The 15814-nt window shown below is 49.8% G+C and overlaps 1 long non-coding RNA gene across 1 annotated transcript; it reads left to right on the top strand.

Moving 5' to 3' along the window:
* The first annotated feature begins 3916 nt into the window (after positions 1-3916).
* Positions 3917-11054, top strand: LOC128930444 (uncharacterized). Its single transcript, XR_008478486.2, has 3 exons — positions 3917-4329; positions 4594-4731; positions 5220-11054. It is a non-coding gene; the product is annotated as an uncharacterized LOC128930444 (long non-coding RNA).
* The last annotated feature ends 4760 nt before the right edge of the window (positions 11055-15814 follow it).

Genomic DNA, 15814 nt, shown 5'->3' with positions numbered 1-15814 from the left:
GGTCTATGGCCAGGTCCCTGCATTTATTTTTTTCTTTTTAACGGAAAACTGTGTTGGAAACAAAGTGGACGGAGAATTATTCCAAACATACTAAATGAAGCCTTTCACCAGAGTTCGCAGATATGAATTATAACAGTAAAAATACAGGGGGAACACACATTTTTAAGGAATTCAAATGGGTATTCGTGGTACCATATGCGTCCTTACTGGCATTGGGGGTTTCTTCTTAAAGGAAGAGGTCCTCTTTGGCACTTAAAGGAATCTGACCTCTAGCACCCTGTGCCTTCCATCCTGTCACTGCTAACAGCTATTGCCCCACATTTATCAAGTATAGGAAGGATTGGGAGCCTCACCTTGTTGCATAGAGGGGAGTGTTTCCGGGACACATGAGGAGCTGAGGTTGTGAATGTGGTGAGGGGACTGCCCTCAGAAGCATAGGAGTCCTGTGACGATGGCTTCTCAGCTTTGCTGGGGTAACAGGATATATTGGCTGAGACTTCCCCCACTGTCCGACCTCCTAATTAGAGTGCCAGCTGAAGACAAAGAGGCCACAGTGCCTCACATTCTGAAGAGAGCTGCCAGCAGTTGGGGGCACGGTTTCCGTTCTGCTCAGAGCCCAGCTCCATCAGCCACCCCAGCCCTCTCCAGCCCATACCCATTTCTGGAAGAAGAGAGGAGAGGAGAGTTAAGGAGAAGGCAGGAGACCCCAGTCTACAGGGGTCCTGTGCTTTCCCCTCTGGGAGGGGACATCTTTCTTGCCAAGTTTTCTGCCCCCACGCCCCAGGACCATGGGAATAGCTCGGAGTTTGTAGGTGTCTTCTAAGAGGGGAAGCATGGCATCTCTAGCCCTGACTGGGATTCTGGTCGTGTCCCCAGCACCCATCTGAGGGAGCAGTGCAGAGCTGGAGGAGCAGGGCGCATCCATAGCTTTGAGGGGCCCAGGGCTGGAAGCTTTGTCTGGGGGCCTGTGGAAGCTTGGCTTGAGAGTCTTCTCTGGGGAGAGGGGCCAGCTCTGAGAGCTGTGAGGCATGCTTTGGGGTGCGAAAGGAAAATCAATACTGGGGCCCTAAAATCATTAAGCTAAAAGGAAAAGTGAGGCTAGGAGCTGCTGAGGGAAACCTGCCTCCCAGTTTGGAAAGGCTAGTCAGAAACTCAGCAGAGTACAACCACGTGTCTCTCACACACCTGTGACCTGGAGGCCCCCTCCCTGCTTCAAGTTGTCCCTCCTTTCTGGATGGAACCAATGTGCATCTTACGTATATTGATTGACTGATGTCTTATGTCTCTCCAGCCACCTTGGGCACATGTCGTCAGGACCCCCTGAGGCTATGTCACAGGCGTGCATCCCTCCCTTGGCAAAATAAGATTCCTAAATTGACAGAGACCTGTCTCAGATATTTGGAGGTTCCCAGGGGGCAGGAACTGAAGCTGGAACGGAGAGAGGAGTTTGAGGGGTGGAGGGCCTGGGGAGAACTCATCTGCAGACACCCCCTCTCACCACCGCAAGAAGAACACCTGGGGAACCACAGAAATCTCAGGGCAGTTTGGGGAGGGCCTGTACTTCCACAGCTCAGCTGTGAAAGGCTGGTCCCCTCTCCCTCACACTGCCTGGTCCCCAGCTGGGAGGAGTAGGATCAGAGGAGGAGGAAGGAGAAAGATGCAGAGAAAGGCTCCACCTGCTTCCCGTTCCTCCAGCCCAGAGCTCTTGTTTGTGTGTTTGTTCTATACGCTGTGGCAATTCAACAGAGCCAATGGAAATCTTTTAGAAAAAAATGATTATTTTTAAAAAGACATACCAAAATGTATAGTATTATAAGAAAGAAAGAAAAACGAAAGAAAGAAAATGGCTCTATTAAAATGCACTTGTCAAAATACAAAAAAATGATCAATATAGTAATGTACATATTTCTTTATTGATACATTAAATAATACCATCTAGAAGGGGATGCATTTTAGAATACTGCTGAGCATAAATAATATTTTATACTACCTGAATTACTGTAGTATTATGTCTGCTTTTTCTATTGGTGACAAAGTCTCAGATACTGCCAATAGCGGTTTGTGGCCTTTAGTCATAATTGAAAGAAATGCCACGTTGCAGAAGGTTGAAAGTGAACATGTGCAGTATCTCTGATCCAAGTTCATGGATACTGGACTCCAGGGAGCTGAATCTGAGGGTCCTTGCAACAAGAATGGGCACCCAGCCCAAGAATGAGCAGGGCCTGGGGTCTGGGGGTGTTGGATGGTCTAGATAAAGAGGATAGCTTTATCTAGACAGGGCTGGACTTTCTCTTGTCCCTAAAAGGCATCCGAAAGCTCAGGAATCTGCCTGAGCTAGTGATAAGGGATAGGAATGATCACTCTGCATAGTCCAGTCTGCACTGAGTGCAGGGAAGTGAGCACTTCTCGTCCACATTCTCTGTTGAGTTCACGTGGCGCTCTTAGACGTCTGCTTCAGTGTATTCAACAGAAACTTAGGGCTTTGAAACTGGACTGCCTGTGTTTGAACTTTAAGTGAATCTGGACATTTACTTACTCTGAACTGAATTTCATCACCTGTAAAAATTTGCAGGGTTGTGGATAAATTACATGACTCCTGTAACGTTCTTAGGACGTTACAAGAGTAACAAGAGTTTGAATGTGGGCACCTGGGTAGTGTGACACCCCACAGGGTCCTTCCCCCACACCCTCTCTAACTCCACAAGGGTCTGTGGGCTAAAGTAGAATAAAAATGAGGCCTACGATTTCCCGGCAGATGTGATTGTTCATTTCCATCATGTTGCCATTGGTAGCAAACTGGTTATAAATAGAAGGAAACTCATGTCCTCCTTGCTGTGTGACCCCCGTGGCTCATATGACACAATGTCCCAGGGAAGCCAACCTTCGTCACTACAAAATAGCTTCCTAAATAGGCCAGCAGACATTATTAGCATCCTAATAGGTTCTGTATCCTTATCAGGTAGTATTGCAGGAGCTTTGGGTGGTGTAATTGAAACACAGCCCAGCAACAGTCCATTTTAATTATCACTACCCTGAGCCCTGACTTAGAAATCTTGACTCCTCTGAATGTCCGGCTTTGTAACTTAAGATTTGTGAGACAAGGACAGTAACACCTGCATGACCTTTTAATTTCCCCAATTGTTTTGCATGAGTTACGTTAAGGAAAGCCTCTCTGAAGATGCCAAGATTTCCAACTCGAGGCTCTGTGTCTCAGGCATTTATGCGGGAACATGGGAAGTGTGAACACCAAACACAGCCCACTTATTAATACTGCGTGCTTTATTTTGTTTTGCTTTAGTTGTGTAATGATAGATTCCTGGTTCCACTTTTGCATTCAATTTCACTCCATCCTTTCCAATTGGGACAGTTCTGCTTAATTGAACACAATTATATGAAAAACACTTATCACTTTAAACAAATTAAAAATCATTGCTTCCCTGCTAAGATAGAGTGTAATATCTGTTCTTATCAATTTAAAAATTAACAAAAAAGTATAAGAATTACACTTTTATTATGAAAGTACAAGAAAATTTTAAGAATTATAAATAAAAAATAAAAATTTAGGCAATTTCACATAACCAGTTTTTCAATCACACTGAAACTCATTTTCCAAGTAAGACGCATTCCAATAGATCTCCCAGATGGAAATGACAACTTGTGACACATCCCGTGTCCCTGCACCCCGGCCGCCCGGGGAGTAGGAGCCGAGTTCTGCTCCTGGGGCTTCGGGCTCCCTGCCTGACTTTATTCTGAGCGACTGACGTTTGTTTGGGACCCGATCGCCGCGTCACACATGAGAAACAATGTCTGAATATGTGTGCCAGTTAGCCTTGGCTGAACCAACCAAGGTGACACTCACCAACCCAAACACGGCTCAAACCGTTTTATCTGCCGACATTTTATCTGTCCTGACTCCAGCCGACAGTTGTGTGGATGTGGGCAGGTCATTTGAGCTGGGCCTCCCAGGATGGCGCTCCGTGGTGCTGGCTCATTCAAGCACCCAAGTCAGCGGATGGTGAGTTGCCTCACTTATGTCTGGCGCTGGCTGAGGGGCCGGAGGCACGAGCTGCTCATCGCCCTGCAGGGCACCCTGTTCCTGTGGTGCCACACGGTCACAGAGTTCCCAAGAGCAGCAGCAGAGACGCCTCGTGCAAATGCGCTTTCTTAGCCTCGGCTGATGTCACACTGGCTGATGCTTCCCTGGCCAAAGGCGAGCCCATGGCCAAGCCCAGATCCAGGGCTCGGTGTCCTGAACTCCACCTCCTGAGGCGGGGACAGGGGCGGCATGGACACATGGCAAAGGGATGCGAATATAGGCACAGAAATGAGGTACTGTTCTTGTCATCTGCCAGAATCTCCCTACATGATATTCTTAACTGCTATAATTGCCTTACCATCATGCTAAAGATTGATCACACGTTCCTAAGAGAGAAATAGGACCATATAATTCTAACCTTTCACAATATTATTGGCATCTTACTTGACTTTCTAGACATCAAATGAAATTCTAATTCCCGAGAGTTTTTTCCCCCAGTATTTAACATTTTTTTCTGGGCTCAGTTTTTCTCCAGCCTCCCCCTCCTTTACCACCAGGTTATTGGAGCTGCTCAAAACTACATGGAAGAAGAAACGAAGTGGGCTCGGGAAATGCTGGAAAAGCAGCACTCCATTCATCACAGCACATGCGGAAGAGACCAGCTCTATGTGACATTGCCAGAATTTCCATCACAGGTGAGGGCATGTGTCCTACAACCCCAGTATTTAACGAAAAAGCAATTCTGCATATGAGCTTCAGGATGAGACAGAAAAGAAGCGGTGCCCATAGGGTCTTCCACCCTCTCCCTGCCTTCTCCTTTTAAATGTAGCTCTCTCCTTCCTGGGCAGGGATGATATGGAACCGTTACATGCGAGGGTTTCTAAGGGGGCGTTGTGAGGTGTCATCATTAGCAACCAACACTGCTGTTCTCACCAGTGAGAAACAGGCAGCCCCACCCGGGGCAGGCACTGTTCCCCTGTGCCCTGGCCTCCCTGGCTCCAGGAGTCCTGACTCCAGCCAAGAGCCTTTGCTGAGCTCTGGGTCCTGTCCAGCTGAGCTCTACGGGGGATGGTGAGCTTCTGCCTCAGTTCCCGCAGCCTCTGGTGGACTCGAAAGTCACATCTCTGCCACTCTCCTTAGAGATGAGCCTACACACTCATTTTCTTTTTTCCTCTGGACAAAGGAAGAAGCTTTTGAAAATCAAACTGACAGATGAGAGGGTGAAATCCACTGAGTGGGCCGAGGAGAACAGCTGTGTTTGAGAGTCAGCTCAGCGATGTGAATGAGGCCAGGAGGAGCCATGAAGACGGCAGTGCCTGTGGGCCCGGATAAATGATGGCACTGAGCAACTGGCAGGACTGTGGGGATGGGAGGGGTCCCTAGGCCCCACCCCTCTCTGCTCCTGTCTGTGTAATTAACAGCCTGCCTCTGTCAGGGGCTCAGCCTTCAGTGCTCTCTGCTGTGGCTCTGGCCAGCGAGGCCTGGAGGGGTGGCTCCTTCACCTGCCCTCTCCTAGTTTTTCCTGTGCCTGCCCGTGAGCCAGGAGATGCATTCACAGCTGCCGTTTTTGATGTCTTCCTTTAAAAAGAGGCATTCCTCTGATTGCCTGGGGTCCTGTGGCTTACTGAATAAGATTCAGCGTGGGGAACCGCACACTATTCCTGAGAAGCTCAGTTCCAAAAGGAAAAGGAAAATGCTGACTGGGATTCCCTGATAGGCGTTGATTTGCTTAACTGCTGTCTCCATCCACTGATAACTGAAGCTTTTAGAAAGGCATCCTCTGCAGCCCAGCACCAGCTTTTCTGCCCGCTGTGTGCCCTGAGAGGTGGCCCGTGCCACAGAAGCAGACACCATTGTGGCTGGGTCCAGTGGGGTCTGGCTAACAGGCTGGATGGGGGGCAACAGCGGGAAGAGGAGGACTCAGCTCCTCCTGTTAGGGCTCCGTCGGGTGTTTGTTGGGTTTTTCTGCTGGCAGGTGCAGCTCTGGTCACCACCAAACCTTCCCAAACTATGGGGCTTCCGGCCGGGTGCGGTGGCTCAGGCCTGTAATTCCAGCACTATGGGAGCCCAAGGTGGGCAGATCACCTTTTGGGAGCCCAAGGTTGCGAGTTCGAGACCAGCCTGACCAATATGGAGAAACCCTCATCTCCACTAAAAATACAAAATTAGCCAGGCGTGGTGGTGCATGCCTTTAATCCCAGCTAGTTGGGAGGCTGAGGCAGGAGAACTGCTTCAACCCAGGAGGCAGAGGTTGCAGCAAATTGAGATCATGCCATTGCACTCCAGCCTGGGCGACAAGAGCAATACTCCGTCTCAAAAGAAAACAAACAAACAAAAACTATGGGGCTGCCCTCTGGGGCCATGGGCGAGACTCCTCCCCACTTGCCGAAGCCCTGAGGTGGCCTGCTGAGGTAGCCCTGGGCTAGTGGACTAAACTTCACCGGTGTTCCTAAACCCAGCCCCCATCCTGGTAAAATGTCCCTTCATCCTAAGGTCCTTAATGTCAGCCGTTCACTGCAGCATCCTGACTCATGCACAGTTGAGAGACAGTCAGAAGCCAGCAACACGAGGGTGATTGTAACAGACCAAGACTAAGGAGTGCACAGAATACTCAGGGACCCCAGTCCTGTACAGGTGCTGAAGGAAGGCCAGGGAGTGCACACTGACGCTCCGTAGGGAAACACATTAGGATTGGAGGGAGATCTCCCACTGGAGTCTTTTTGTCACACGGTTCTCGCAGTGCTTCCCTCTATCCACGGTTCCAAAAGATCTTCAGTGGGGAGAATTCGTGTGTGTGTGTGTGTGCGCGCGCGCGTGTGTGTATGTGTGTGTGCGTGTGCGTTTATGTGTGTATGTGTGTGTGTGCGCACGCGTGTGTATGTGTGTGTGTGCGCGCGCATGTGTGTATGTGTGTGCGCGCGCGTGTGTGTATGTGTGTGCGTGTGCGTTTATGTGTGTATGTGTGTGTGTGTGTGTGTGTGCGTGGATGCCTTACTACTTCTGGAAACAACCTTTTAACCCACTGTTTTCATCTATACACATATCCCCTGTTTCATGGCTAGGACTTGGTAGGATTAGGCAGATATGGGCTAAAGGTAACTTCAGTCAGACCCGGTTTAATTATAAAATGACAGAGTAAAAATAGACCCAATATGTTAAGGGACATGCCTTGAGCTTATCCAGCCTGAACAACGTTAATGGTAAGTAGAAACAAGCAAAGGAAGAAAACCTTTTGAAGTAGCGACAGAGGGGAGGGGTGGGTGTTGGCTCCTACTGAGTTGAGGACAGAGCCGTTCCTCTCACGGATGTGCTTCTCCCTGGAGGTGGGGTGGGGTGCATGCAGTGTGTGCGGGGTGGGTCCCACACTGGTGCCAGGACTGCCAGAGTGTGTGTTGGTGGGGAAGAGAAGGAAGGGAGGGCGGCTCTAGTGTCCACTGTGCTGATTTTTTTGTGGACATGGAAATGAGAAGGCAGAGAAGATGTCTCGGTCTTTTGTAGGATCGCTCACCCTCTCCTGGGTAGTTAGGGTCAGCCACACCACATCCCGATCCTACCAGGAGCTTGGAATGCCCAGAAGGCTGGTGGCGACACGGTGCTGGACACTCCACCACGCCCGGCTGCTGCGCCTGGGGCAGTGGATCCACAGAGCGGCAGAAGATGTGGTGAGAAGAGACCCTGGGGAAGCCACAGAAGCAGAAGCGCCTCCCTCCTCACTCCCTGCACACCCACCCCTAAGCTGGGAGCGCCTAACATGCAGCCAGAAAGAAAAATGTAGAAGGCCGGTTCACATCTACTGCCTAGAGAGCAAAATCCTCAGTGGTGTTGGTTTCGCGTATGTGCCCATGTTCACTTCCTAGGGCTGCTGAAACGAACCGCCTGGCTGAAAACTGCAGAAATTCATGTCTCATCGCCCTGGAGGCTGGACTTCTATGATCAAGGTGATGTCAAGGCCAGGCTCTCTGTGAGGCTCGCGGGTAGAAGCTGTCCTGACTCTTCCTGGTTTCCGGTGGGGCAGACGGTGCCCGCGGACCCTCCTGCAGGCTTGCAGATGCCTGGCTGCGACCTCCGCCTTCACTGCACACTGGGGTTCTAGTGTGACTCGGCCTTCACGCGGCGTCTCCCTCTTTGTAAGGACGACAGTTGTGCTGGATGAGGGGCCCTCATTCCAATGCGACCTCGTTCTAATTAATCACACCCGCAAGGACTTTAGTTCCAAATGAGGTGACATTATGAGGTCCTGGGGGTTAGGACTTCAACATCGTTTTTGGAGAAAACAACTGACCTTTAACAATGCCCAAGGGAAATGGTTTCGTTTTTAGCAAGTGGACGTTTAGAGTTCGCTACTCAAGGCGTTTTTCTCAAGGATTTCTAACGGTCGCTCATAGTATAGGTGGCATTTATTTTTCACCATAATGATTTTTGAGATGTCAAAGCCTTGGCCCGACGACATGGGTGAGTGTGTTTTCCCTGTGAGAAAGGATCCTGTGCTGCTTTCAAATGTCTGCAGGTTTATTTTTGGCTGGACAGGAAACGTATCTTACGCTCATGTTCATTTGTAGGCTGCCCTTTTTTGGAGGGATGCTATTGTTAGAAAAGCACGTTCCGTGTGGAGATGAGTTTGGACTGAGCACCACGCAAGTCTAAGTTATAATTATACTACTCTCTGCTATAGATTTTCCAAAATAATCTTTCTGCTCATCAGAATGTGAAACCTTTCAAATAATGGCCCCGTTTGCTATTCGCAGTTCCCCAGCACAGCAGCTGCCTTGCATTTGTCTTTAAGTGAAGGGTCGAGAGGTTTCGATTTAACCCGGGGTTGAACTGAAGGTAGCGTGTCCATGTAGTCAGATGTAAAGTGAAAGATAAAAATATATAAAAGTGCTATGTCGTGACTACATGATACCAGAGCCATTCTTATTTGTTATGACTAAACTTCCAGTCGTTTCAAAGGGAGGGAAACAGTTGAATCCAGACCTTACCTAAATTTTTCATTGTTTAAGCAAAGGGCTCTGTGACTGGGGGAAGTTTAACTCCTAACTAGGGACCTTTCCCTCAGACAAGCTGCTCGTATTTGTCGCTGGCACCAGGGATAAGCTAGTGTTTCAAAAGAGAGCAAGGTAATTCCATCCTAATGCTGTAATGAGGGTGACAGTGAGGTATAGGAAACGGTGGGACATTCCACCTAAAAACAACCATCACGGTTATATTGGCAGGTGGCTGTGATCTCCATCTCCAAAGGGGAACCTTCCGGGGGAGGTTCTTTGGCCTTCCTTGGTGGGATTGCCTGGGAAAAGTGATCATTTCACGGAATGGTGTCTGTCTCTCCATCCTCTTCTTTGAGAGACTCCTGAATGAATAAAGCTATCACTCTCACACCCCAAACCAACACTTCAACCCTCTGTTGAGATACGATTTAAAGGTGCGTGAGGATGGATTCTATTTTTCCCCGAACAAACATGCTGAGTCTCAACAAATAGCCTAGATTTCTTTCTGCTGTGGCTGAGTGATGATTACAAACACCCCAGCCTTTCACGTTGGTAAGGGCCACCCTCAGGTTCACTAGCACATCGGCTGGTGACCACTGATGAAAGTGCCTGCTGTGAGCTGGGCGCATATCACCCGTGTGGCACGTCCCACCTCATTTAACCCTTGCTACAACAAACAGCCAGATCGTGCTCCTTTACAGGCGTACTGTGTCGCCTTTACAGAGAGGTAAGTAACGTGGTTGCATGGAGGTCAGCAGGATCAACTGTGCAGGGGCTTTGACCATCCATCTCTTTGCTTTAGGCCGAAGATCACTTGCAGGTGAATCACCTGCCCCCTTCCTTGGGCTTTCTGGAGGGATGGACAGAGGTACAGTATTGGGACTAGCGCTTCTCTCTGTGCAGACAGCCCACTTCCCATTTTAGGAAGGGAGTTATCTGTACTAGAGAGACTCCCATGAATCAAGGAGCAGCTCAAAGCGAGCTTTCGTGTACTTCCAAGGGTCTGCGAATCTTCCAGCACTGCTTCAGGTCTCTGCTCGCCTCCCCATCCCTGGCTCTGAGAGAACCCTGAGGGTCTCACTTCCCTTGCTCCTGGACTTGCAACTAGGAATATGTTTAAAAAGTCTCCTCTAGAGGGGTGCAATTCCAGCGAAGCCCATCATCCATACAAACCTCTGTGCCTTGGGCACACCTCGTTCCTTGGAGGGTTATGTAGGGTTTGTTGATGTTGTATTGGATGGCCCATGTGATTTGGAAAGACGGACTCCGAGGGTGAAAGCAGGATGTATCGTTCCACATTTCCATGTGATGTGGAAAGACGGACTCCGAGGGTGAAAGCAGGATGTATCCTTCCACATTTCCATGTGATGTGGAAAGACGGACTCCAAGGGTGAAAGCAGGATGTATCCTTCCACATTTTAATTGCTCCCAAGAACGATCAGATAATTGCCTTCCTTTGAAGCATCCATGAGAATGTGCGAAGTGTCCCAGCAAAACAAAAGAGAGTCTCTGAGCAGTTTCTATTCTTGTCTGGCTCTGTTGACAGCGATTGAATGCTCTGGGGAAGAGAAAAGGCTGGCAGGGAGCCTGGGCCCAGAGGAACGTGAGGAGAGCCGGGCCCCCTCCGAGAGACGCTAGTGCGCTGTGCTCATTAGAAGGAGAATGTGCCATTTGTGCGGCCTTCTGCGCACTGCCCCTCCTCCAGGGAGGACTTGTTGAAGGCATGAGAAACTATGAAGCCTGAGCCTGGGGCTGGCAGCTGCAACTGCACGGGAGAGCCTGCCTCCGGGAGCCAGGGCCGGCCGACCTGAGCACACACTTCCTTCCTAGCCTGTTACAAACGTTCCTGGGAGATGGGCAATTCTAAAAGGCCTGGCTGGCTTTAAATGGAGACTGTGAAAGGCTAAAGCACTTTTGTGAAGTCAGATGTGACTCATCTCCTGCCTATCCTTAGGACCTGCTGGTCCAAACAAGTGGATGCATTGGTGAGAAAAGAAAAGGAAAAGGAAAAGGAAAAGAAAATTCAATCTCAGCATTTGCTTTTGTGGTGGTTTCTATGCTTGATTGTCAAAATTCCTGGGGAGAATCGTCAAAGCAACATTTTCTGGTGTGACTGTGGATTCTGGCTGCATTTGGGTATTGGCGCCTGTTTCTGACAGAGAAGATATTTCTTTCTGTGTCCAGGAGTCATGGGTTGGGTGGTCTGGGGATGAGGTGATGTCAGGGATCAGGCCACAGGGTGCAAATGCAGGAGGACTTTGACACTGTGGACTCCAAAGTCCGACAGGCGGGCTGGGCACAGGCTTGGCCCAGCTCGGTGCCTGAGACGGACCTCTACATCTTGGAGAAGATCACCAGGCCCGGTGGGTATTTCAGGGTTGTTATAAAGTCAGGCAATGGGACCAGGACAGAAGCTTTGAGGCTCAAAACAGTGGTTCTATGAGTAGTTCAGTAATGCAGAATCAGGGCCACAGGAAGCTCAGCTTCGGCAAGCTGGTGGCTGTCTCCATAAAAAACGGGTCTTTCCAGGATTCATGGCCCCTGCAGTTGCCTGGGGTGTGCACTGACTTTTATTCTAATAACTTGTGAGTCTGCCTGTCTCCCTGTGTATTTAGTTGCCCTTCCATTGTACAGGGTCTAGGGTTTGGGAAGGGTTGAATTCCTGCCCCCAAGTCCTCATCTGTCCCTGGGACTAGGGTCAGGGTCGTTGGACTGTGCCTTGGTTGTGTCCACCGACAGCTGTGCATGTGAACAGGCTGACGTAAGGGCACGAGCACATCTCCTCACTCCTCTTGCTCTCTGAGTTCGGTCAGGAGACAGTGTGCCTCAGGTGGCCCCCTGGCAGTGAGGCTGACCAGCATGGAACACACCTGAACTGAGCCCAGCTGACCCACCCCTGAAGCAGAACTGCACTAGCTCTCCTCTGGCCTTCAGTGCCAAAAATGAAGGCTGTAGATGCATGAAGGTTACACAGGCAATCCCAACCTCAATGGTGGGGATGGGCTGGCGCTCTCCAAAGAAGTAGGAGGGACCTCACGGTCCATGATGACGCATCTAGTGCAGGGAGGGTGAAGACTTGGCAGCAGCAATCTGGTCCACCCCACTGAACCACCGAGACTGTAGCTGCTGAGATGTTCAGAATTCATTGTTTTTTGTTTCTTTTTGTTTTTTGATGGAGTCTCGCACTGTTGCCCAGGCTGGAGTGCAATGGTGCGATCTCGGCTCACTGCAATCTCTGCCTCTTGGGTTCAAGCGATTCTCCTGCCTCAGCCTCCCGAGTAGCTGGGACTATAGGTGCCACCACATCCAGCTAATTTTTTTGTACTTTTAGTAGAGACAGGGTTTCACCATGTTGGCCAGGCTGGTCTTGGCCTCGTGATCCACCCACCTCGGCCTCCCAAAGTGCAGGGATTACAGGCATGAGCCACCATGCCTGGCCCAGAATTCATTTTATTAAGTAGCACAAATGGATGAATAGAGTGTCTTCAGGTTCTGGGTGAGCCTGGGTTTCATGGAGGGTCAGCCAGGAGGTCAGAGGGACCTCAAGATGCAGAACAGGGACTGTCAGGATGGGAGGGTCCTGGCTGCAGAGACTTCAGCAGGAGAAGAAGACAGGGAGCCCAGCCAGGTAGTTTCTCCTCAAATCCCACCAACAGCAAAAGCAACAGCAGCAGCCACACAGACCTCATCCTTCCTGCAGAGTTCGCTTCTGGGGCCTAGCCATCGCCACGCTTGCCCTCCTGCCATCTGGGTGGTGCATGCTGTATTTATAGTCATCACGGGGGGGCGTCTCAGGAACCCCCTCACATTGCTGTCCCTTTCAATTACCCCCCATTTGATCTCCCTCTTTGAAGTGGGGTTTTAAAAGCACATTGACAGCATCATTTGGGTGATTGGCCCCGCTATTGTACAAAGGTTTAAGGAGATTAGCTCAGCCCCTAGACAAGATGGGTGGACCTCATTGCTCCTTGGCACCCAGTCATTAATCTGTTCTTAGAGCCGCTTCTTGAAGTGGGGAATGCCTGGGAGACAGGCTGCAGGGCTCAAATCCGGAGGCCCTTTGTCGGACACACATTCTCAATGGCACTCAGCCTCCACTGTGCACAACAAAGACATTTTCCTGAATTACGGGAGGCAAAGTCCATTAAGTACAGAACTACGGTGGAAAAATGGCTTTCACGGTTTCCTGGGAGGTTGCTCCTGTGATTACAAATCCCACAAACTTTCATACATGAGAACTCAGTGATCAATCCTGGATTTCCTGGGGACTGTCTCTTGCCAGTTTTTATAAGTCACAGCCTTTGGAGTGTGCCATCTGTAGCACCTCACCCCCTCACGATGCCACAGTGCTACCGTGGTCCATTTCGGAGCAAAACAGACACTCTGCAAATGTGTAGGTTTCCATCCTTGTAAGTCGTTTATTTTTTATTTATATTTATTTATTTAATGTTTTTTTTTAATTGCATTTTAGGTTTTGGGGTACATGTGAAGAACATGCAAGATAGTTGCATAGGTACACACGTGGCAGTGTGATTTGCTGCCTTCCTCCCCTTCACCTATATCTGGCATTTCTCCCCATGCTGTCTCATGCTTGTAAGTCTTATTCTAGTGCTAGAGAACCCAGATGCACGTGTTTTTAATATATAAATGCCATGAAAAGAAAACGTGCTGATGAATTGTGTTTCAAAGCTGTTTTCATAAGTTTTTTCGTTGTTGTTGTTTTGAATTCTTAGAACAAAGCACTCTCTGTGTAGACTAAGTTGGGAAGGGTGCTTGTCTTCCCAGACCAGCTCACACAGACTAGAGAAAGCCTCACTGCTGAGTTAGGATACCGAATACTTCGGGAACTAAGCGCAGTATTGACAAAGCTTCTGTCCGCAGAAAGGGTTACACACACCCTCTGGAGCATTTAGGAAAACGTGCTCTGTGTTTCCTTTAGATTCCAGAGTTTCTCCTGGTTTACCCCCCTCCTCCCTCACCTGGCCTTTGCTGGAGAAACTGCATGGAAAAATGGAAGTCAGGAGCAGCGGCTGCTGAGGCAGGCAGGGTGGAGCCCAGGGAACACGGGGGCTCCCTAGCAGCCCCAGCAGCCCCAGCCTGGCTGAGCCACACGAGGGGGGCTCTTGTGGGGCCACTGCAGTGGGAAGAGAGATTCAGAATCGCTGGTTCTGATGGGCGCGGGAAACATGGCTCCCACGCCTATGTGTGAGGGGTGTCCCTGGAAGTGGGATTGGCTCATATGGGTTTTGCCAGCACCTTGTTGCTGAACAGGGTCTGGGAACTGAGGAAGCTGGGGTCTTAGTCACTGGCCTTTTGTCAGAGATTCTGAATGTCAACTGGTTTCAGCTGTAATCCACAGAAGGCAGTTCCTGGCTCCCACCGGGCTCCAGCACGAGGTCCCTGGGTCCTCCCCGAGTCAACCCTGGGCGGGGGTGTGCTCGCCTTCATGTTCCACTCTGCTAGAAGGTTTCCAAAGCAGCGCTCTTTGTGTCCCTGGGTTTAAAACATTCTTTCCTGGAAAAGCTGTTGCAGTTTTAACTTAAGCCTTTTTTTTTCCCGTAAGACCCAACTGTGTGCCCACAGGACTGGACTGCATGGGTGTCCGCAGCCAGCTCCCCGCGGAGTCTTTGTGACCCGTCTGGTTTACACTTGCTTTTTATTTTCTCAGAAACTGTGGTCTCCCAGGAGTCACGCCAGCTCCAGGAAGGTATGCTGTGTGGGTCGGCGCCACCACGAGCGGGGCAGGCCCAGACGCGTCTAACCCCCACGGCTCCCTGAGGGTCGCCTGCTTTCCACTGGCAATTTGATTTGGCTGACAGCTCAGGGGCCCTTTCCAGTGTCTGTGGGGAAAATTAGAATCCTTATCTCATCAATTACATGAGGGAGGGCTTTCTATCAGATCCCTCACCCCTTTTACAAGTTCTTCAAAATTAGCAGCAGAAATGAGTGAATGCCATTAATAACTGAGTGGCTCAATCTCATTGACACAGAATTTGGAGAACCCTGATTCTTTTCTGCTATGAGTTGAATTGTGTGTCTCAAAAAGTTCAAGTCCCAAATCGGGTACCTCTGCATGTGGCTTTATTTAAACACAGAGTCCTTGCAGGTGTAATTCGATGAGGCCATATTAGAGTAGGGTGGCTTCTAACCCAATATAACTGCCGCCCTTACAAAAAGAAGAAAACACCATATGAAGACAGAGACTGGCAGCGCGAGCACGGCCTCAGGGTGACGGCAGAGGTCGCAGGGACACGTTAAGAGCCAAGAGCTGCAAGGATCGCCGGCACCACCAGAAGCCAGGAGTAGGCAAGGCGGATTCCAGCCAGAGTTGGAGCATGGCCTTATGATACCTGGATTTCAGACGACTGGCCTCTAGGATGATGAGACAGTGAAGCTCTGTGGTATAGCGCCACCCAGTTTGTGCGATTTTCCTGCTGAAGCTCTAGCCAGTGAACACACCGTTTGCTGGACACACTCACTCAGACTGGTGGATCTTTTATCCCCATTTGAAGATCAGAACACCAGCCTCAGAGAGGTTGAACAGTCTCTTCAGCGTCACACAGCTTTCTTGGAGCTGGAAGTGGTACTTGGGCTGGTTGCTGTAGTTCTGGCCTCATCGTTTTGTTAGTTTTCTGCGTACCAAAAGATACATTCCCCGGGTTTGTGAAGTAGGTAATGGAAGGGACCAGCAATATGATTCAACAACGTTTTGAGGTGTGATTTCCAGACACTAAGAGTTAAAATGAGTTTCGACAAGTGCATACCTCCATATAACCCAAATCATAACAAATCC

The sequence above is a fragment of the Callithrix jacchus genome, chromosome 1 (assembly GCF_049354715.1).
Source record: "Callithrix jacchus isolate 240 chromosome 1, calJac240_pri, whole genome shotgun sequence".
Lineage (NCBI taxonomy): Eukaryota > Metazoa > Chordata > Mammalia > Primates > Cebidae > Callithrix > Callithrix jacchus.
Note: the sequence above shows the minus strand (reverse complement) of the source record. Positions and strands in the feature narration are given on the sequence as shown.